This window comes from Cynocephalus volans, chromosome 4 (assembly GCF_027409185.1).
Source record: "Cynocephalus volans isolate mCynVol1 chromosome 4, mCynVol1.pri, whole genome shotgun sequence".
NCBI lineage: Eukaryota > Metazoa > Chordata > Mammalia > Dermoptera > Cynocephalidae > Cynocephalus > Cynocephalus volans.
Genome location: NC_084463.1, coordinates 44,758,811 through 44,783,880, shown reverse-complemented (window position 1 = coordinate 44,783,880; position 25,070 = coordinate 44,758,811). Strand labels below are relative to the sequence as shown.

At 38.3% G+C, this 25,070-nt stretch overlaps 2 pseudogenes; one reads left to right on the top strand and one right to left on the bottom strand.

Annotated features, from left to right (window-relative positions):
• Nucleotides 1-420: 420 nt before the first annotated feature.
• Nucleotides 421-4,538, top strand: LOC134376082 (putative vomeronasal receptor-like protein 4; annotated as a pseudogene).
• A 15,158-nt stretch (nucleotides 4,539-19,696) lies between these two features.
• Nucleotides 19,697-21,275, bottom strand: LOC134376081 (very-long-chain (3R)-3-hydroxyacyl-CoA dehydratase 3-like; annotated as a pseudogene).
• Nucleotides 21,276-25,070: the final 3,795 nt, after the last annotated feature.

Here is a 25,070-nt window from a genome sequence, read left to right as displayed (position 1 = left end):
GAAAGTTCCTCTTCCTGGTCTTTCTAAGGACCCAAAGGCAAACCATGGGTCAAAAAGGGGGTATGTACATCATGGCACCTGGGCATTGGTGAGACTTAAATAAATAAGGTCAACTGCATTTGGATCTAAGTCATTCTCAAATGTCAGCACCCTTCAGAATCATCTGATGAGCTTGTGACAACGAATCGTGGGGCCCCACCCCCAGAGCTTCTGATTCATTAGTTCTGGGTGGGGCTGGAGATTATTTCCAAGAAGGGCTTGCTGATGCTGAGCCTGGGGTCCCCACTTTGGAACTACTCATAAACCTATGTAGACATGTGCACTGTTAGTTACATAAGAAGTCAGGGATTCTGGAAAAAAGATCTACTACTTCAGAAAAATCAAAAGCAAAGCCAGCTTCCCCAGGTCGTTTAACTTGGCATGATAACTGAAATACCTTCTGAGCTGACCGAACGTAAAGGAGCCGGGGCTTTGGGCATGTTCATGTGGGGGCAGGTGCAGGAGAGGGTGGGTGGAGAGTGGGGGCCTCAGCAACAGCGGCTGTCAGGTGAGCCCCCACGGGATGCCTCCTCAGTGCTGAGGGCTCTGCCTGACCGATCTTATTCTCAGAACAACCCTGTGAAGTAGGAATCATGTTATTATTCCTGCTTAACACATGGGACACAAGAGTGTAGAGAAATTTGCCATTCCACATTGTAATTTGCTCTTCTGTTTGTCACAGCAGCTACGTTGTGAGATTTGAACCCAGGAACGTAGCAGGAAGATTTGCCCCATCATGACTGAGTCAGGGCGGGGGTGGTGTCATGAGGAAGGGCCCTGCTGTTCCATTACTAATGTCTTGCTGGTCATTCCACGCCCAGCGTGGAACTCCATGATCATCTCAACTCGAGCAGGGGCTTAAAGAGGCATCAGACAAGCTGGACAGACTTCCCGGAGCGGCTGTGAGACGTGGTGAGGGGGGTGGGGATTTGGGTTTTTACATTGAAAAAAGCATTGATTTATTATGAGGTTAAATACAAAAATAGCGAGGTATTTTGAAGAAAAAATAAAACGTAAGAGGAATTTTAGGTTCTGGTAGCCCTCTGGGCTGGTGTTTTCATCAGGGATATGTCCCTTTAAAGATGAGGACTAGAGAGAGGAGAGGGAGGTGGCTGGGTGCAGAATGTGTGGAGGCATCACCTGCAGGGCCTGCAAGTTCACGAGCCCCATACCAGCTCGCACTGCTCTACTTGCTAGAAATGCTAGGGGCACACACCTTCATGAAGCTCTCAGTTTATTGGGGGTGACAACCATGAACCAAAGTCACACAGACAAATACAAACTCAGCCACTCTGGCAGATGCTAAGAAGGCGGGATCTGACCTGGTCAGGGGGGCCACGGATGCCTCTGTGAGGTAGGTGAGTAGGAGTTCACCGATAGGACAGCAGGAAGAATGCTCCAGTCCACACAAAGGCCTGTGGCAGAAAGGATGTGGGGGACAGACTGAAAGGAGGCCTGTGTGGCGCCCGGGCAGAGAGCCAGGAGGTGCTGGCAGAGTCTACAAACCTTCCTGCTTCCTTTCTTTAGTCAACAGACAGTGACTCTGGCTAACAAAGCCCAGAGCCCTGATATCCGTTTCCCTGTGCCATGTGACAGCTGAGCTTCTGCTGCCTTATGGGTACCCCTCCCACCCCAGAGCCACCTCGTTGCCCACAGGTCCCCACACCCAGGTGAAACCTCACATCACTTTCAGCACCCAGCATCAGCCTGTCTCTCTCACAACATCAGTTGTGCCTTTAGCCAATTCCACATGATGCTTCATCCAGCAAGTTCTGTGTGTTATAACAGCAGAGGGGTCCATGATAGCCCTGCATGTTGTTGAGATACGAGTCTGGGGTGTCTTTACTTTTTTTCATTTTATTTGAGTGTCTTTAAATAAACAATTACTGATTTAATTTTATTTGAATTAAAAGAAGACAAAAGAGCTAAATAAAAATGAGAGATTGCTGCTTTTCACATAAATGTTTCTTCAAAACAAGATATGTTTGATTTTAAAAACTTTCTTACAGTTAAATAAAAAAAGAGAGACGGAGGACCATCAAAAGGCACACGTGTGCTTTAGCTCTGTTCTTGGAAACAGACACAAGCTGTTTCCGGCCATGTAAAAGCCATTTCATCATTAAATATTAGAAGGTATCACGGACTCCAAAACAAACACAAAAGGAACATTTCCACCCCTCCTTATTTTTGATTAAGAAAAATGGCCATGCTTAAAATATAAGCTTACTCTTAAAATACTTATCCCAGTTGATCTCTAAGCAAAATGTGCTGTTAAAGCCACAAATCACACTGGAGGGAAATCTTTTACGGTGGGGAAATGAGCACTGGAGGCAGACAGTTGTGGATTTCAACCTGAGCTCTGCCACTTCCTGGTTTAGTGATCTTGGGTGATTTGCTTTATCTCTGTCTGTTTCCTCCTCTGTAAAATGGAGAAAATCCAGAGAAAGCACCTGCCTTGGGTTTGGAGCAGCACATGAGACAGCACCAGGCAGGTGCTCACATGTGTCCTGGTTGAGGTTTGAGGGTCTGACACCCTGTGTCCCTCCTCCTTTCCTGAGGACTGACCCAGCTGTGGCAGAGGAGTGAGGCTCATGAAGAGTAGAAGGTCACCTCAGTACTGGCCAAGGGCTGGGCTGGAGGACACTGGACATCCTCACCTGGATGCCAGGTAGACCCTGGTGCCCCCTCGCAGGTGGCTGTGGAGGCTGCAGCCTCTGCTCACGGGGCTGTCCCACTGCAAACTCCTGCACAGAGGAGCAGAGCGCAGTGGGTGCCCTGCACACAGCTGGTGCTCAAGAGTGGAGACGCCCTGCCCCAGTGGCCAGTTATTCTCTCAGTGAATTCCTCCTTTTCTGGGGAAGAGAAAGGGTCAGGCAAGAGGCCAGAGCACTTTAGGGAAAATTCTCCTCATGAAACCAGAGGCATAGAGATGTACGTGGTATTTGGTGGAGAACATATGCTGAGGCTGTATCTTTAACTTAAGCTGTTCGGTGTTATTAAAATAATTGAAGTAAAAATGATGATGGTGAGTGATCATTTTGACTATTGAAACAAAGAACATTAATGATGTGATATTACTGATTTTTTCCAGATATATAGAATATGTTTCTTCTATACCAATAAAATAATCACTTTCCACTTACGTTACCATTTTAAAAATACCTTTTATTTTCAAGCTGGCATTGGAACCTCAGCCAACACCTCCTCCTTTTCTTCCACATCGTCACATTCTCTCTGCAGCACAGGCCTAAGCACTTGGCCTTTGTCCACATAGTGATGCTCCTCATGTACTGTTTTGTTTTCTCCAGGCCTGTTTGGGTCACTAAATTTTCAGAGCGACTTCAGATGTGAGGTGTTTTTCTACATGAACAGGGTGATGAGGGGCGTCTCCATCTGCACCACCTGCCTCCTGAGCATGCTCGAGGCCGTCACCATCAGCCCCAGCACCTCCTGGCTGGTGAGGTTGAAACAAATTTACAAATTACATTTTGCATGTTTTTGTCTTCTTATAGCCCCTTAGTTTGTCCTGCAGTAGTTACATGATCTTCAACACTGTGGCTTTTTCTAATGAGATGCAGACTGATCTTTTATTTTTTATTTATTTTGTTGTTGTTTTGTTATTTATTTATTTGATTATACATACATGTGGGTACAACATTGATTTTTAATAGTTGTTTACAACGTGTGGTGGTTAGATCAGTACAGTTAGCTTTTTTTTTTTTTTTGGACCGGTGAGGGGATCGCAACCCTTGGCATGGTGTCGCCTGCACCACTCTCAGCCAGTGAGCACACCCGCCATCCCTATATGGGATCCAAACCCGCGGCCTCGGCGCTACCAGCACCACACTCACCGGAGTGAGCCACGGGGCCGGCTTGCACAGTTAACTTGTCCATCATTGCAGTATGCAATCATTCTTTTCACCCATTGACCAATTCCTCATTAGCCCCTCCTTCCACTCTCCCTCTCCTCCCCTTTTCTATCCCAGTTTTCTAAAAGTTCAATGTATTTCTGTGATTGTTCTTTCTTTCTCTCTGTCTCTCTTGATTGTTCATTTGTTTATTTATGGATCTTTTAAATATTGGGAATTGTTCACTTTCTCAAATGAACTCCATCATCAGGGAACTGTTTTACACTTTGATATTATCCAGGGACGTTGCCTTTGTACAAATCACACTGCTCTCAAGTGCGTACATGGTCATTCCCTCATCCAGGCATCAGAGGAGATCCCAGCGCTTCACAGCACCAGCCTCTCCCCAAGCAAAAGAGCATCCTGCTGCCCATGAGTTTCTTTCTGGTCATGTACTGGGTGCACTTCACCAACTCATCCTCCTCAACCCTGTTATTGGCATATAATCCAGTCATCCTGGGTGTCCAGAGGCTTGTGGTCAATGCCTATGTCACAATCAGTCCTTTGGTGCCCCTCAGCTCTAATAAAATGATTACCAATATTATTCAAAATAATCAATGGAAATGCTATCCATTTTTAACACCTTGCTGATGGAAATTTTTTTCTGAAAAGAGTATCTCCGTGATCAATTAAATTATTCAAGTAGCACAGGATTTGCTATCTGGTTTAGTTAAGATGTATAGAATTTTATTTTTTAATATGTATAAATACTTTTGTAACTCTTCATACATATATTTTTGTCCTCTGGCTTCTATTAAGAATGTGGAGATTTTGCTCTCTGCTTTGTAGCTTCTCTTTTTCTTGTTGCTTTTAAGTCATTTTCACGTTTTTTCTTCTCTTGGCATTATGCAGTTTGACTATTATTTCTGTGAAATTGTTTTATTTATCACTTTTTGACACAACAAACTTCTGAATTCAAAGCTATCTGTATGGTTCTTATTTTTAGAAATTTGTTAATCACCATTTGTTGGAATATTGTCTTTCATTCTTTTATATATTCTAGTGAGATAATTAGATATATCTTATTCCATCTTATTTTAGTCTTTGTGTATGTGCAATTATATTTCTATTTATACAACTTTTTTCTCGTAATTATATTTAGTTATATTCTTTGCTCTCTCTCTCTCTCTCTCTGGCCATAAAACAAGTCTTAATATATTTAAAAAGACTAAGATCATAGAAAATATGTTCTCTGACCACAATAACAGACAGAAATTTAGAACATTCACCAATGTGAGAAAATTAAACAACACTCTTTTAAATAAACAATGGGTAAAAAGAAAAATCACAGGGAAATTATACAATACTTTCAGATAAAAATCAAAGTGCAACACATCAAAATTTATAGGATGCAGGGCTTATGCAGTGCTTATAGGAAAATTTATACTTGTAAACAGCTAAATTAAAGAAGAGCAAAGTAAATCAAAAGCAAATATAAGTAGGAGATAAAGATTACAACAGAAATATGTCAAATAGGGAATTAAAAAACAATACAGAAAATCAATCGTTGTTCTCAATATCCCAGTTTACTAGTCTTCTCATCGGCTCAGTCTAATTTAATGTTTAGCTCACACATTGTATAAGAAGTAGACTTCTAATATATTCATTGGTTTATTTTTATTTTTATTTTTTTGATTACACATATTCATGTGGCACAGAGCTGACATCACCTGTGCCCAAGATGTGATGATCAGACCATTACTATCGGCAGCATGCCCAGCACCTTGGATTGCAGTTATTCCCCGTGTCCCCCATGCAACCTCTCTGCACCTCCCTTCTCCCTCCACTCCCATTTGGTCCTTTTTCAAATATAGCTTTTTAAGCTTATAGGTTTTTTTTGCCTTTTCACATTGTCTCTTATTTTTCAAATATATTTATTTAAACATTTTCAACACAAGTCCAATACCTGAAATTTATATTACACCTAATTTCTTGACCATTCAGCCTGGTAGCTTGTTTCCCTTTCTTAATCATAATATATAATTTGTTTTCACATCTGGGAGATACCACATTTGGGGTATCTCCAGTTTATTTATGTATTTATTCCAGTTGACCTGCTGGAAGTTGGACAAAAACCACATGGATTTGACATCATTGTGATTAGTCAGTGTCTGAAAGGAACACAAGTTTTTAAGTTTGATCATTTTCCTGTATTATTTATTCAATTTTGCTCCTGGGCAGTACTCTTCTCTTCCTTTTAACCCTAATCAAAATTCAGAGAATTTTGTATCTACTTGAGTATTTTTAGTTCTATGTATTTGTTGAGAAAATTAAGGTTTATAGTCTTGCTCAGGATTCGTAAGCTTTGCTAGGCCTCTGACTGAAGAATGACCCTGCATAGGCTGTGAGCCAGACTCTCAGAACCTGTGTGCAGGCCTATGGGATTGGTGCTTAGTAACCATCAGATAAGAAGGAAATTATGTCCTGGAGCTCCTTGGACTGTGGGTACCTAGCCAGTTCCTAGAGCCAATGAACATCCAGAGGACTTATAAGAAAAGATCTAGTGTTAATAATGTAACCACAGCTGCATGTTTGCACGCAGACTAATGCTATCAGTCTATGGCTGGGTAATATAAGCAGGATTTCCACAAACCTCTCTCTGAAGTCTCACCCACAGAGTGGATGCACTGCCCAGGACAATCCCAATTGGGACTCCAGATCGCTGTTTATAGGGCTACCCAGCACTGCTTGGATCTGGATGTAGGTGTTTCCCCTATTTGGTGATGAAAACACTGTCTAATCCTTTTTCTTCTTTTAAAAAAAGTATGCCTATGTAATCTTGCTTTCTTTGCTTACTTGCTTATTGTTATATCTTAATAAACATCATAAATTGGCTTATTAGTGTGACAAGTGGTTTCTTTTAAACCAAAGAATCCTCTAAACCTAAATGAAAGTATAAACTTTTGGCAAAACAGTATTAAAACTTTTTGCAGTATTATTTTTTTCATAAGCACTATATCCTAGTGTACACATGTGTAAAATATTTCACATCAATATTTCATGACAGACAACAGCATTGCATGAGGTATTGCAAATGTCTCCATTTAAAACATTCTTCTCCCCCCAAAATGCCATCTGTTAACAATAGATTGTAGAGGGTGATTTATTTTTAATCCATAATGTTTTGTTTTATTCAAATTTCTAAAAATATATACTCCACTGCAGTGAACAGTTCTGGTTTACAGCCAGAATTGATATTTTTATAAAGCACTAAGCCAATAGGGTAGAATTATTTACCTGAACTCAGGTCTCCTGGCTCAAATCACCATACTTTATTTTTAGAAATTTTACTTGACTCTCTAAAAATAATGTTAGTTTGGATTTTCCATTCAACTCTCTCAGGTAAAGGGCATAAAGAAGTATCACAATTTGTAAGAATGAATATGCCAATAATAAATAATAAAATAAAAAGAAGTTAATTAAAAGGATTTTACATAAAATTTGTAAGTGACTAATATTACTGGTTGTTTACACATTAATTCATAGTTTGTACAGTCATTTCAGAGTGCCTAGAAAATGTGATCTGTTTGATATCAGTTTTTATGACATTAAAGGCATTTTTAGGCCTAAAACCATACCAATTAAGTTTTTTTCTGGTATTAAGAAATAATGTCTAGCCCATATTTACTGGTGAATAATGCTGTCCTTTTGTCATTATTCCTCATCAGTCAATCTCTCTAAAGAAATTTATTTAACATTATCTATGTTCATTTGTGTAATATAACAAAACTTTTTATTTTTATGATCCTTTCAATGTCACCTAATATGATTCTAAATGTGTTAATGTGTCATTGCTCATGAATCATTGAGGTCTACATTTTAAACTATTAGATATTAAATCTATATGTATAAATGACTTAGAATAGTGACTAAGACAGTGAATGAACTAAATATATATTTACCAATCTGATTAACTACATTTTCATTTGTTAATACAATGTATTATTCACTGTATTATTTATTATTTGTTTTCATCAAAATATTTTATCCTACTTAAATATTCATGAAGAGGAGATAGTCTCACTGTGCTTTCTTGATAAAATGTGAAGTCAAATGGCATACTTCACTAATTTCTTTTAGAATAAATAACTCATTTGACTCACACAATAAATACGAGTATTGAGTACAGCAGTTAAAGTCATGTTCTTCCTTCTATAACAGAGGAAATGTTGGGTCATTCATTAATGACAGAAACACCTCATTTTTCCACATTAAACTTTCTGGATCTTCCATGTCAACTGCTTAGAAAATCCCAAAACATGAACTACTTACTACATACTAGAAATAAATACCTTTATAGGCACAAATTTGCAAAGTAAACACTGGAAAATATAGAACACATGAATATAAATATAACAAGCAAAGAAATTAAATTAATTAAAAATCCTCCACATGGCTTACCTGATAAAGTTTACTAAAAATGCAGTAAAGAATTAATGACAACTTTTCACAAACCTTTTGAGGATATAGAAGAGCACTATTGGGAACCCTTTCCAATTCACTCTATAAGGCCAGTATTACCATAAAACTAAATCCAGTCAAAGGCATCACAAGTAAAGATGACTATGGATGGATATCCCTGATGAATATACATACAGAAATTCTTACAAAAATTTTGGTAAATTAAACCCAGAAACAAATGTAAATGATTGTACACCATGACCAAATGGAATTATTTCACAAATACAATGTTAACATCCAAAAATCAATCAATGCAAACCACAAAACTAATAGATTAAATAACAAGACAATGATACTTTTAATAGTTACAGAAGAGCACTTGGCACTTCTAATACCTGTTGATGATTAAGCTCCCTGAAAACTAGAAGTGCAAGAAAACTTCCTTGACCTGCTAAAGAGAGTCAATGAAAAATCTACAGCTAACAATATAGTGGTAAAATACTAGGCACTGTATCTTGACATTTAGAAAAAAGACAAGTATGTCCACTGTACAGCTCTATTCCTCATGAAACTGGAGTTATCATGCAAAGAGATTACATAGGAAAAATAAACAAAACACTTCATATTGGAAAATAAGTAGAATTGTCTTTTGTTGCAGATGAAATAAAATTGAATATAAATGATTTTAAAGAACTTACCAAAACCCACAAGAACCAATAAATTACTTGGCCAAGGTCACAGGATACAAGGCTAAGATACAAAATTCAATTGTATATGTATATACCAGAAACAAGAAATCTATTTATTTTTTATTTTAATTTCTCAATATACATTGTAGTTGATTTTCATGACCCTTTACCCATTCCTTCCCCCACTCCTGCAACAAGCAATCTAAAAAGGAAATTAAGAAAACAATTCTATTCATAATAGTATCAAATAGAAATATTTAAGAGGTAAATTTTAAAAATCAATGCAAGTCCTTTACACACATACACTAAACTTTGTTAAATAATAAAAAGGAACTGAATAAATAGAAAGACATCTATCTAATGTTCAAGGACAACAATGCTTAATATTATTAATAGTTTACAAGTTGGCAATACTCTACAACTTGATCTAAAAATTAAATGTAATCCCTTCAAACTTCCAGTTGTCTTTGTTGCAGAAATTGAGAAGCTCACCCTGAAATTTATATAAAAATGCAAGGGAAACTGAACACCCAAAACAACCTTGAAAGAGAAAAACAAAGGGAGATGACTCACATTTCCAGATAACAAACTTACCACACATTTACACTAACCACGACAGTGTGGTATTAGGATAGGGATAGGTCCATGCAGCTCAATGGAATAGAAATGAAGGTCCAGTAAGAAATACTTTCATTTATGGCAAGTTGATTTTGACAAAGGTGTAAATAAATTTCAATGATGTAAGAACAATCTTTCCAACAAAATATGCTGAGATTATTGGATATCCACATTCAAAGAATAAAGTCGAAAGCCTAACATGTCATATTTAAAAAATCAATGGAAAATTGTAAAGTATACCTAAATGTAAGAGATAAAACTATAAAATTCTTAGAGAAATATTGGAGTAAATTGTTGTTACTGTGAATTAAGCCATGATTTCTTAGGTGTTACACCAATAGCACAATCAAGAAATGAAAAAAACAAATTAATAAACTGCATTTCCTAAAATTTAAAAACTGTTGTTATTCAAAGCACACCATGAAGAACATAATAAGACAAGTCACCAAATGGGAGAAAACATTTCAAATTCTTTTTCTTATTAGGTTCTAGCGTGCTGAATATATAAAGAACTCCAAGTCAATAATAAAAAGATAGTTAACCAGTTTATAAAAATGGGCAAAAAGATTTGAGTAGACGTTTTTACCAAGAAGATACACGAATTTCCAATAAGCATTTGAAAATATCTTCAATATCATCAGTTATGAGAGAAATGCAAATCAAAATAATAGGTATAACACAGAGGCAGTGGCAAGTGTGGGCAAAGATACAGAGAAAATAAAACTCAAATATATTGCAAATTAAAATGTAGAGTAATAGACTCTTTCAAAAGCAATTTAGCAATTCCTAAGAATATTACACTTAAAAATCATTTTACGACTCAGAAATTTTGCTCCTATGTATGCACCCAAAAGAAACGAAAATCTATGACCACACAAAAACTAGTATGTGAATGCTCACAGCACCACTATTTGACAGTAGCCCAATGTGGATACAACCCAAATGTCCATCACTTAGAGAAAGGAAACAGTACAATAGAAAAGACACTCATTAAACATTAAGCTAAATGAAAGAAACCAGACCAAGGAGAAAATAAAATTTATTATTTTGTTGATAAGAAGTTTTCATAAAGATTCATCTACGGAAACAGAAAATAGATTAATAATTGTCTAGGGCTTGGGTGGTGAGTGACAAAAACTTTCTAAAGTTAGATTGTGCTTATGTTTCCACACTCTGCAAATAATTTTAAAAGTTTGGAATTAAAATGTGTGATCATTATGTTACATTAATTATATCCAATAAAGGGTCTCAAAAATAAACATGGCAAAAATTAGTAAGGTTGTCTCTGACTTTCAGAAACCAAGTCACAGATTCTGAAAACCAACCCTATTTCTTGTCCATTTCAATGAATATCAAAGGTAGGGGAGAAGGCAAGAACACAGATGTAACGTGAACATGTTACATCTATAGAGGCTACAGAGGAGAAGGGAGTGCCCACAGCCCAGCAGACACTGAGGTAAACCGAGACCTGTGTGGCACCAGGGCTCAGTCTAAGGCCTGGGAAGGAAATGCCCACAGCCCAGCAGACACTGAGGTAAACCGAGATCTGTGTGGCACCAGGGCTCAGTCTATGGCCTGGGAAGGAAATGCCTACAGCCCAGCAGCTGCTGAGGTGAACCAAGACCCTTGCGGCACTGGAGCCCAGCCTAAGGCCCTGGGGGAAGGGAAGCTCACACAACTCAGCAGCCACCAATGTGAGCTGAGACCTGCACAGCACCAGGGCTCAGCCTAAGGTCCCAGGAGGAAGGGAAGTGCACACAGCCCAGCAGGTGCTGAGGTGAGCCAAGACCTGCAGAGCATGAGGGGCTCAAGTCTACATCCATGGAAAGCTGGAACAGGAGCCAAGGTGGTGTAATACAGACACTGCCATACCTTCTGTCACCACTTGAACAGTTCACCACCACAGCAGCAGCCAGGGCCACTCTACAGGAAACCTACTACTCATGTGACTACCTTGATATAAGAAGAGTCAGCAGTAGAGCCTGAAAATAGAGGAGGATATCTTTATTCTCATAGTCAACCCCAGAGTAACAGAAGAAGCAATTCCTCTACCAGATGACCAAACATCAACAAAAAATACTAAATTACAAACAAACAAAAAGTTATAACACCACCAAAGGAGTAGAGTAATGCTCAAATTCCAGATCCCGTAGAACAGAATACTTGAAATGTCTGAAAAGGAATTCCAAGCAATGATCTTAAGAAAGCTCAAAGAAATAAAAGAAGACTTAATTAGAGAATACATGGAAATAAAAAAAATATCTAAAATATGAAGGAAGAAATTTACAAAGAGATTATTACCTTAAAAAAGAGTATAGCAGAACTCCTAGAAATGAAAGATTCACTCAGTGAAATAAAAAACACAACAGAGAGTTTGAGCAGCAGACTAGAGCAAGCAGAAGAAAGAATTTCAGATCTCAAAGATGGTCTTTTTGAAATAAACAACGCAGACAAAAAAGGGAAAAAATAATTTTAAATGATGAAGAAAATCTAAGAGAGACAGCAGACAACCTCAAGTACTCTATCATCCAAACCGTGGGTACTGCAGAAGGGGAGAAGAAAGGAAAAGATATTCAAAATCTATTCAAGGAAATAATAATTGAAAACTTCCCAGGTGTAGGGAGAGATGCAGACCTTCAGATCCAGGAGGCTCAGAGGTCCCCAAACAGATTCAATCCAAATAATCCTCTCCAAGATACCATACACTCAAATTTGCAAAGATCAAAGACAAAGAAAGAATTCTAAAAGCAGCAAGAGAAAAGTGTTAGTCACATATAAGGGAACCCCCATCAGACTAACAGCAGACTTCTCAATGGAAACTCTACAGGCCAGAAGAAAGTGCAATGATATATTCAAAACACTAAAATAAAAAAAATGCAGGCCAAAAATTCTTTACCTAGCAAGTCTCTCATTCAGAAATGAGGGAGAAATAGTGTATTTCCCAAATGAAATTGTGGGAGTTCACCACCACATGACCAACCCTGCAAGAAATTCTCAAGGGAGTCCTTCATCTGGAATATAAATAGTGATGATCACTATCATGGATACACAAGAAAGAGCAAAACTTGCCATTAAAACAAAAATGCCAGTGAGAAAGAGTAAGAAGTTAAATCAGGCCACCTCAAATTTCCAACAAACATTGAAGAAAAGAAATAAAAGGGGAAGTAGTGACAAAAAGATACTTAAAAGTTCTAAACAAAAAGCAATTCAATGACAGGAATTAACAAGACCTGTCAATAACTACCCTAAATGTGAATGGATCGAACTCCCTATTTGAAAGGCACAGATTGACTTATTGGATTAAAAACAGACCCAACTATATGCTATCTTCAAGAGACCCACCTCACAGACTAAAAGTGAAGGGATAGAAAAAGATATACCATGCAAATGGAAACAAAAAATGAGCAGGAGTAGCTATTCTTATATCAGACAAAACAGATTTTAAACCAAAAAACATAAAAAGAGACAAAGAAGGCCACTATATAATGATAAAAGGACCTATCCAGCTAGAAGACATAACGATCATAAATATGTATGCACCCAGTACTGGAGCACCCAGATATATAAAACAAACATTCTTAGACCTAAAGAAAGAAATAGGCCCTAATACATTAATACTGGGTGAACTGAATGCCTCTCTCTCAGTATGGGACAGATCTACCAGGCAACAGATTAACAAAGAGACACAGGATATAAACCACACCTTAAACCAATTGGACCTGGTAGATATGTACAGAACATTTCACCCAACAACTAAAGAATATACTTTCTTTTCATCAGCACATGGAACTTTCTACGAGATAGACCACATATTAGCTGATAAACCTCATCTCAGAAAATTTAAGAAAACTGAAATCATTCTAAGTGTCTTTTTAGACCACAATGGACTAAAGCTGGAAATCAGCAATGAGCAAAACCCTGGAAATTAAACAAATACATGGACACTAAACAATAGGCTCCTAAACATCCTATGAGTCCAAGAAGAAATTAAACATGAATAAAAAAATTTTTTAAACTAATGAAAATAAAGACTCAAACCTATGGGATGCTGCAAAGGCAGTAGTAATATGGAAATTCATTGTTATAAATGCTTACATCAAAAGAATGAAAAGACTTCAAATAAAAGACAATACACTACACCTCAAAGAATTTGAAAAACAACAACAATCCAAACCTAAAGGTAGTAGGTGGAAATAATTAAGATCAGAGCAGAACTAAATAAAACAGAGACCCAAAAAATGGTAGAAAAGATCAATGAAACAAAAAGTTGGCTTTTTGAGAAGATAAATAAAATAGGCAAACTATTACTCTGGTTAATAAAAAAAAAAAAGAAGAGAAAAGTCCCAAATAACAAAAATCAGAAATGAAAAGGGAGACATTACAACCAATACCACAGAAATATGAAGAATCATTACAGACTATTATAAACAACTGTATGACAACAAATATGAGAAACTGGAAGTTATAAGTTTCTGGACACACAGAAACTACCCAGGCCAAACCAAGAAGAGATAGAAAACCTGAATAGACCAATAACAAGCAATGAGATTGAAGTGGTGATCAGGAGTTAATACCAATTCTCCTCAAACTATTCCTAAAAATTGAAACAGAAGCAATTCTCCCAATTTTATTCTATGAAGGCAATGTAACTCTGATTGGAAAAATCCTCAACAAAATACTAGCAATCAGATTACAGCAATACATCAAAAAAAAAAAAAATTACACATCATGATCAAGTTGGATTCATCTCAGGGATGTAAGGATAGTTCATCATATGAAAGTCAATAAATGTGATACATCACATCAATAAACTCAAGGACAAAAACCATACGATTACTTCAATAGATGCTGAAAAAACATTTGACAAAATTCAACATCCGTTCATGTTAAAGACACTCAAAAAATTAGGTATAGAAGGAAAGTATCTACACACATTAAAAGCCATCTATGACAAGCCCACCACCAGTATCATTCTAAATGGGGAAAAACTGAAGGCTTTTCCCTAAAGAACAGGAGCAAGACAAGGAATGCCCACTCTCACCACTTCTATTTAACATAGTACTGGAGCTACTAGATACAGCAATCAGGCAAGAGAAAGAAATAAAGGGCATCCAGATTGGAAAAGATGAAGTCAAACTGTCTCTATTTGCAAATGACATGATACTATGCAGAGAAAAACCTAAGGACTCTATCAAAAAACTCCTAGAGCTGGTTAATGATTTCAGTAACATCGCAGGATACAAAATAAATGCCCCCAAATCAGTTGCATTTATATTCTCCAATAATGAGCTAACTGAAAAAGAAATCAAGAAAGTAAGCCCATTTACAACAGTCAAAAAAAGTATAATACCTAGGAATTAATTTAACCAAGAAAATGAAAGATCTCTACAATGAGAACTACAAACCACTATTGAAGGAAATTAAAGAAGACACAAAAAGATAGATATTCCATGCTCTTGGATTGGAAGAGTCAATATTGTGAAAATGTCTATACTACCCAAAGCAATCTCCAGATTCAATGTAATCCCCAACAAAATACCAATGATATTCTTCACAGAAATAGAAAAAACAATCTCAACATTCATATGGAACAACAGAGGACCCCAAATAGCCAAAGCAACCTTAGCAAAATTAATAATAATAATAATAATAAAGCCAGATGCATAGCATTACCTGACTTCAAATTATACTACAAAGCTATAGTAACCAAAATAGCATGGTACTGGCATAAAAATAGACACTCAGACTAGTGGAGCAGAATACAGATCCCAGAAATCATCCTTCAGGCTTACAGCCATCTGATATTTGATGTAGGCAACAAAAACCTACATTGGGGAAAAGACTGCCTCTTTAATAAGTGGTGCTGAGAAAAATGGATATTTATATGCAGAAGAATGAAACTAGACATGCACCTCTCACTGTATACCAAAATCAACTCCGAATGGATTAAAGATAAGAATAAGACCTAAACTGTAAAACTACTAAGGGAAAATATAGGTGAAACACTTCGGGAACCAGGTCTGGGCACAGACTTTATGAACATGAGCTTGAAAGCAGAAGCAACAAAAGAAAAAGTAAACAAATGGAACTATTGCAAACTAAAAAGCTTCTGCACAGCAAAGGAAACAATCAACAGAGTGAAATGACAACCTACAGAGTGAGAGAAAATTTTTGCTAACTATGCATCTGAAAAGAGATTAATATCCATAATGTACAAGGAACTCAAGCAATAAAACACAGTAGAAAAACAAATAACCCAATTAAAAATGGGTAAAGGAGCTGAATAGACTTTTTTCAATGGAAGATATACAAATGGCCAACAGGTACATGAGAAAATGCTCTGCAACAGTAGTCATCAGTGAAATGCAAATTAAAACCACATTGAGATATCATCTCAACCCAGTTAGACTGGCTATAATCAAGAATACAGAGAATAAAAAATTCTGGCGAGGATATGCAGAGAAGGGAATAGTCCTACACTGTTGGTGGGATTGCAAAATTAGTACAACCACTACGGAAAACAGTATGGAGGTTTCTCAAACAACTACAAATAGATCTTCCCTACAATCCAGCAATCCCACTTCTGGGTAGATACCCAAAGGAATGGAAATCATCATGTTGAAGGGATACCTGCACTCCCATGTTCATTGCAGCTCTGTTCACAATAGCCAAGACATGGAACCAACCTAAATGTACATCAATGGACAATTGGATAAGGAAAATGTCATATATATAAACCATGGAATACTATTCTGCCATAAAAAAGAATGAAATTCTCCCATTTGCAACAACATGGATGAGCCTGGAGAAACTTATGTTGAGTGAATTAAGCAAAGCACAGTGGGATAAATATTTTGTGTGCTCACTCATAAGGGGGAGCTAAGAGAAGGAAGGAAGGAAAGACCACAGTGGTGCATCGGATTTGCAGAGGGAGAGAACATACCTAGGGACACAAAGTGGAGTGAGGAAGAGAGGTGGGGAGGGAGGTTGGGGATAACTGGGGGGATAAATGAGCGGGAGACACAGGGTATAATTACCATTTGTGGTAATGGGCATGCTGTCAGTATGGATCTGGCCATTACATCTTAGGCATGAGTGGTGACAATTTGCTTTGTACCTTGTGAATATTCATAACATATGCAAAGCAAAGCAAAACAAAACAAAAACCCCAGAATGTCGTAAGGGGGTTGAATTGGCAAGGATCTAATGATTAATTTCACCAGGCCAGAAAAGTAAAGCCAAAGATAGTTATTTACAGAACACTGTTGTGAGTAATAAAGAGTATTCTTTATTAAATATGACTCAAAGAAGTAATCTAACATAAAGTTTATTGATGGCACCCTGTCTATACCTACATGTACTATTAGAAGAGTCTATTCCCCATTCTACAGGGGCACTGTGGTCATTCATTCACAATGATCTGTGACATCCAAATCAAATACCGCACCTCAAAATTAATCACTACAATGTGTGAGATGTTTGCCTTTTTTCATTATGCCAAGTGGCTAATGCGCATTATGTGAAAACTCCCATATTTTTATGTTATTACAAAATTTTTAAATATTAACAAAGCAGAGATAATCATATATTAAGATCCATCATAAATTACCATCACAAGTCGTCAGCAATTCTTGTTAATTTGCCTTTTATTTTAAACTATAACTCCAATTACCCTGGTAGTATTTTAAAGTAAATATAAGATAGAATATTGTTAAGATAGTAGGAATTTTAGTACTTTTTATGGATAAAGAAAATAGATAATGAAAATACCTTTATAAAATGTAATAAAATACAAATAATTTTTAATAGCATATAAAAACTTGCAGATTTTTTAAAGCTCAAAATTCTACAGTTCTACAAATATCAGAGACTTTTCATAAAACACCTAAATACTTAAGGTCTAAAATGAGCCTGGACACTCAAGGTGACATTAAGTAATGTATCTTTTGGTCAACACAGCTCAAAAAAATACTGCCTGAGTATTTCCAGTTCATATCTGCTCTTTTGAATGATCCCTGTGTTTTGGAGGAACAGGGCTGCCTTTATCCACAGAGCTCATGGGCATGGAGAAATGGGGGCGGCTCTGGCTCCCAGCATCCTTGTGTTTTATACAATCTGTGGGTAATGATGCACTTGTCAGTTAGAAACAGTGTGTTTTTTAAAAAAGAAAAAGAAACAGAGAAAGGGGATGGGAAGAAGCTAAGAGAGAGAAAAACAGAGGTAATCATGAAATAGGACAGAGAGAGAGAAAAAAAAAAAGACCTAAACGAAACAGAATGACTTGAGATAATCTTTGACTTCACAGCACCTCATAAGGCTAATGTTGTTTTAATATTTTGGAATGTTTCTGTGTGCCTATATTTCTATGCATTGTGCTTAGTAACAATTTAGAAAAAAAATTAAAGAAACTGTGAAAACGAACTCTATAAAGACACATATGCTATAGGTGGAGGTCTTTTGGAAGCACGCTTGGTAAAGCTGTATCAACACTTTGTTTTTAACTTAAAGCATTTTGATTGTAAATATTTTTATAGAAATACACAATCTTTCACTTTATCAGACAGCTTTAAATAAGTTTGTAACAATCACTAAGAATTCAGGATTTTGCCACCAGGATGCAGAATAATCTACCACAAAGATGATCTGCCCAGTTACACAAAAAGTCAGTTGAAAGACCATCAGAAATCAATAAAAACAAGTGTTGACAGAAGTTACAGACATGCAAAATATCCTTCAGTGCAAAGAATTTTGTAAACATCAGCCGACTTGTGCTAACTAGAGGTTCAAAGTCAACAAGTGTCCATCCTGTGTACAGTGACCCAGCATTAACTCACTGGGTCTCCTTTCCCCAGAAACTGTGGAAATGGAAGAACAGAAAGAAACATTATGCCTTGAATGTTTTACAACAGCGTTACTTCTAACACTTATTTCAGTTGGTTTATTTAGAATGCATTAGGGAGATCTGATGTTTTATAACAGCCAACCATCATGTCTGGATTTTTTTTTAGTTTCCCTTTTTGTGGGTTTCCTGCCAGGAATCCTTGTTAAAGGATTGGCTTGTAGTTTTCTATCCAAAGTTCCTGCTCTGTTTTCAGGGTTCTACTGCACATACGTGAGAAAGCCAATGTAAGAACAGCTGGATAGAAGCAGATGTTTTTGAGGTCTATTAAAAAACATACAGAGCCACCACTCTGACAAGTACAGAAGTAACAGACTCAGCCAGTGCAGGAGAAGAGAGACCGAGATATTTTTCCTATGTTTGTGCACAGCTTAAGAGAGATTGTTGTAGGTGTGTTTGGCCTTCTGTGGTCTGGCCTACTCTTCTGTTTGCAGCTGCCACAGGCTGCATTGCCAGCAGCTGTATTACTGCCAGTTTGGCCCATGTTTATGTTCCCTCTGACCCTTGTAGCCATTTGAGTTTGGAACTAATAATCTCATTGTTCTGTAAATAATATTTCATCTTTCTTCAGGGTTGAAAATAGTTCTGATTTAGCTATAAATGAAATAATCATAGTGTTTTAAGTTTCTGATTGGTTTCTCTCAAATCATTCTGTGCCTCTCCAATGCCCACATTGTAACAGAGGATTTAGGACAAAAGATGTCAGATGCAATACATGTTCTCTAGTCCCACTCTGAGTCAGACTCAGTTGCTGAGTCTACGTGATTGTCAAACACTTAATGCTGCCCCACTAAACAAGTAGCCTGTTGGGCACAGAACATATTAGGTCCTGCCTTAATTACTTTTACAGCCTCCTACAGAGCAACATAGCCTTGTGTTTTTCTTTCTTTCTTTCTGCTGTCACTAACTGAACACACAGGGATGAACTTGTCATTATATATCAAGAATTCATGTCACGTGAGTACTACACTAAGACACTATAGTAAATTCGGAAATGCTACTGGAGGGAGCATGGATCACCTCACTGATAATTTAATTATTTAAGTTTAAAAATAACTTTTAAAAGAGTACTAGAAAATAAAACTGTAAAACTCATAGATTAGGCTCAAACTGGCAAGAAACCATCTAAACCTCTTTTTAGATCATTTACCTTTGCTTCCACAGCGTTGTTTAAAAAGGTGACAGAAATTTATTATAGTCCAAAAAATAACATCATAAGTATGTGAACAAAACTGAAACAACTAACTTTGATTTGTACTGGACATAGCAAATTCAAAACTGAATCTTCCTGTTTCACTGAATACTGGAATGGACTGGATCACTGAGACAGCTTCTGCCAAACATCTCAAAGGACATTTGGGAATCCACACAGTGTGACAAAGCCTGTGAGCACCCTCCAATCCATTTCAATGCAGGAAACATAGAAGGGGTATCTGAAATTTCAATTGTGCTTCCTATACAACACAAAGAAAACCATAGCTTTGTTTTGCATCACTTCTTTGGTGCCAAAGATGATAAAAAAAAAAACTAATTCCAAGAATTTGGATAGGAGAAGGCATTACCAGTGATTTAATGTTCCAATTGCTGTGTTCAGTTTTCACGCCTGCCAGCATCCAGCAGAAATACATCATGTCAGCCAGTGTGGAATGTGTCATAAAAGGACTCTTTTCCCAAGATAAAGAACCATGCAGTCACACTGAGGAAGATCCAGAGAATCCCAAGAACTGCACGAGGTTGTACAAGAACAGATTTTCTTTCTTCAAGCTTCTAAGAGCTTCAGGCAAGCCTTGGTTTTCAAGTCTGAGTTTATTTAGGCATTCCTCTTTCTTGGCCCTGAGCTCCATTTCCACATCAGGCTCATCCAACCAGTAATCAAAGTCAGGGGCCAAAACCAGTGGGTCCTTCTCTGCTTGGTGAGTCTCTCCCACAAGGGACTCACCTTCTTCTGTGCCTTAATGTTTACCCACCTCTTAGTCAGTTTGGTCTAAGAACTCCAGGTGAAATTTCTAGACATTGTCTCCTTTGGCTCCATGTCCCTGAGCTTAGAAATGCAGCACATTTTCAGTGATGCCAGTGGCAGGATTCTGCCCATCGCTCTGCTCTACAAGAAGACAGAGCTCCCAATGTCGGTAAGGCCAGTAGTTATGCAGGTTGGAGCCTGACTCTCCATGGCCACACTGCGTAGAGCTTGAGGAGGCTCTGGTTGCTGCCCCTCACAGCCTCAGGTAGTGGCTAACAGCAGGCAGCAAATCCAGCTCCCGACCACTCACAACTGAACAGCCTCCAGACCATGCCAGGCCAGACTTGCACAGTCCCAAGCTTTCCTCTTCTGATTAGTTGATGCCAATCAAGGATTATCCAGTCACATTCAGACTACAAGACTCCCTCTCATCCGATCAGAACGAGTCTTCCAGGAGCCCTTATTTAAATACAAGTCTATAAATGATCTGCTTTTGTCCTCACCTGCCATTTTCTCTTCTCAGAGGTTGGTGGTCTCTGCTGTGCCCCGTTGGTCTCTGCTGTTACAGGAGGGCGTCCAGGGAAGCAGCACAGATGAGCTGCAGAGAGTGACAGCTGCAGGAAGGGAAGCTCTGCAAGTGTGCTGGAGATGCAGGATCTGGTTCTCTGGTATTGGACAACTTTCTTGGGTCCGTGTGCTTCTAGGTCATCCTGAAGACTCAGGACTGGTGAGTCCCTATGTATTTTGGTTATTGCCCCCATCTAAGACGTATGACCTGCAAATATTTTCTCCCATTCCTTGCGTTGCCTTATTATTTTGTCGATTGCTTCCTTTGTTGTATGGAAGACATTCAGTCTCAATTTAGTCACTTTGAGTGCCCAGGCTAAATATTTTATATAAAGTATTAGAATGGGTCATGTAGACCCCTAGATTTTCAATCAGAAAAAATAGTAGAACAGAGTTTCTATATAATACTAAAAAATATTTGTGTTTTGTTAGGTATAATAATGACACGTTTATTATTATTATTATTATTATTATTATTTTATCTGTTAGAAATAGGTAAGAAAACATCTACAAAGTAAATCATACGGGATGTTTATGAGGGGTCTTCAAAAATTTCATTAAATTTTTTAATTATTTTACTTCTATTTTACCATGAACTTTCGGAAGTACCCACACACTTGCTCTGAAATACCGCTGGGATAGAGGAGTTGGTAGCCAGAACTGATGACAAAATAACGAAGTGTCTTGATGGGTGCTTGTCATGGGTTTTATTATATAATTGTCCCTTCTATTGTGTAAAATGTTGGCATTTCTATTTTAATATTTAAATGAAGCACATAAGCATTTTTATAACAGTGCCTCACACACTGCACATCTCCCTGTCCCGTAAGGGTAAAAGGCAAACCCCTCCAGCTACGGGGGCTGGGCCGCAGCAGCCGCAGTTCTGGAGGCCGACGCAGGGGCAGGGGCGCAGTTTCCCGTCACCCCGCTTCCAGGGCGCACGCGTCCCGGAGCGCTCCCAGGCTGCCGCCTCGCTGCAGGGAGGCTTCTCCTTGGCCAGGGGCGGCTGCTCCCTGTCCCGCCACTGGCAGATGGCCAGGGCCGGGTCAGGCCCCCGCAGAGGTTCGTGGAGGCGGCAGAGGGTCCCGAGCTCTCCCCGCCCGAGGAGGGTCCGCTCCTCAAGGGAGAGCTCTGAGGCCCGGAAAGTCAGGCCGCCAGTGCCACCCCCAGACCCCGCGTCCAGACGCTTTGGTGCCGGGCAGTGGCCGGCGGGGCCCTCACCGCGACCATGGGCTCTGGCGCCAGGCGCTGACAGCCGCCGCTGTCGCCGCTCCGCCGCGCCCTTGCCCGGACTGGGCTCCCGGGTGTCCAGAGGCGCGGGCACTGCCAGGCCTGCAGAGGCGTCTCGGAAGCCTGCAGGTGGGGACCCGGCGTGCGGAGCCGCAGGAGCGATCTCCAGGGCACAGTCCATGCTTCTGGTCTACACGGTTTGCAGAGGTAGGAAGCACGTGTGTATTAATCCTTCGCCCCAGATTTACTGTTATTTGCGGTCCCTCCGTATTTTTCTCCAGCCCTAGACAACTAGCAATGTCAACTCTGTCTCTAGAGATTTGCCTTTTCTGGGTATGTCTTATAATTGCAGTCGCACTTTTTGTGGTTTTTGTGTCTAGTTCCTCTCTGTCGGCTCTGAGTTTCACTCTTGTGGTAGCATGCACCGTTATTTAATCCATTTTGATTGCTGAATAGTGTTCTAGGATAAAGATGTACCACCATTGTTTTTCCTTTGATTCGTGGGAAGAGGTTTCTGGTTTTGGTTTGGGCCGTTATGAATCGTGCTGCAGTGAACTTTTGTGCGGACATAGCTCTTCCTATCTCTTCAGTAAAAAACTGGGAGTGGAACTGCTGGGTCAATACGGTAATTCCAACAAAATACTTTGAGAAACTGCAAAATTGTTCTTCAAGGTGGCTGCACCATTTTACACTCCCACCAGCAATGTATGAGGGTTTCATACTCGCCAAATCCCTGATTTACTACTTTTTGTCGTTGGATTAGTCATTCTTCTGGGTGTGAAGTCGTCTCTTTGTACTTTGAATTTGCATTTCCATCATGACTCATGTTAAGCTCAATTTACATACTTACTGAGAATTTTATGTCTTTTAGATAAGATTTCTGTTGAAAATATTACTTAATTTTTTAAAAAGAAAATGTGATTTCATTAATATTATATTTTACATTCTAGGATGTTGTTGCAGAGCAGTTGGAGGAGAGGGAGGGGAAAGGGGAAGGAAACGGGGTGGAAGGAGGTGCAAGGAGGAGGGTGGGATTGAGGCCTGTGGCAGCCCCTCATCCCCACAGGGGAGACCTGGGGGCTTCCGAGCATAGCTTGGTCACTGCTGGGCTGGGGGCAGATGTCAGGGGGTCTGGGGCAAAAACCTTCGTCCCCCACCACCCCAGCTCAGGAACCGGGGGCCCTTCTTGCTGTGGCTTGGTGGTTGCCACCGGGTTGGCTGTGCGTGTTGACATTACCTCACTTTTAAGATCGTTTCTGTCTTTTTATTATATTCAGTAGTTTTCACTATAAAACCAGAGCACCTTTACAAAAAAATTTTCCCAAAATTTTTAGGCTGTTTTGAATGCTATTGTTTTCTTAATTATATTTTTGAGATTTTGAGATGTTAATTTCTAGTGTATAAAAATAATCGATTTTTGCTTCATGATCTTGTATCCTGCAATCTTGCTGAATGTATTTATTACTTTGAGTGGATTTTACTGAATTCTTCAGAATTTATTTCATATACGAGATCACATCTTGGATATTAAAACGCACTTTTACTCTTTCCTTTGCAATCGGATTCCTTTTCCTCATTTTTCACCCTTGACTTCTTTAGCAAAAACCTTCAGTAAAATGTTGAATAGAAGCGGTAAAAGTGAATGTTCCTGTCTGTTCCCAGTCTTATGAGGAAAACATTCTGCTTTCACCATTAAGTATGATGTTTACTGTAAGCTTTCTGTACACACCCTTTATCAGTTTGTAGAAGTTCTTTTTGATTCTTAGTTTGTTTAGGGTTTTATTCATAAAAGGATAAGGGATTTAATCAAATTTTTGTGCTTGTGTGTGCGTATGTTGATTGATAGTATTATATCTTGATTTTCTTAATATGGTGCATTTTATTAATTGTTATTAACAACTTTATTGAGGAATAATTGATACACAAAAATACACATTTAACATATACAGTTTCAGTTTGGACATATGCACACACCCATGGTACCCTCACCACAATCAAGGTGATAAACATATCCTGGTTAAGTTTTCTCACCACAACTCAAACACACACACACAAACATATACACACACACAAACACATACACACACGGACACCAGGAAACTTTTGAAAGTGGTGTATAGGGATGAATACATGAATAGTTTTAAAGACATTAAACAAACTACATACTTGTGGCACCATCCCACATGGTCATGGTTTATAATCCTTTTTATATATTTTTGGATTCAATTTGTCAGTATTAAAATTTCTTAGTCTATCTTCAAGAGGGATATGTTCTCTGGGTTTTTTTGTATGTGTGTGATGCTTTTCTGTGGTCTTTATTATGATAATATTGCTCTAGTAGAATGAATTGAGAACTGTTTTCTATTTTTATGAAAGCCGTTGTGAAGGATTAGTATTAATTCTTCATTTAAATTAGTAGACTGTAGCAGTGATCTGAGATATTCTTTGTATAAACGTTTTAAATTAATTTAATATCTTTATATAGGCATATTAATATATTCTTTACTTCTTGAGTCTGTTTTGATAATTTTTATCTTTAGAAAAATTTGTTTATAATTTATAGTATTTCATGTTTCTAAGTTTTTGTGGCACTTGATGTATAAAAAAATGAAATAGAATGAGGCTTTGGTGTAATCTCTGAATGCCTTAAGTCTCAGAGTCCTCTGATATGGGAAAGGGGAAATGACTCTGACTTCTGTACCCGCGACGCTGAGACAGATGAGGTTGCATGTAAATTATATTAGGAGATTATGGCATCT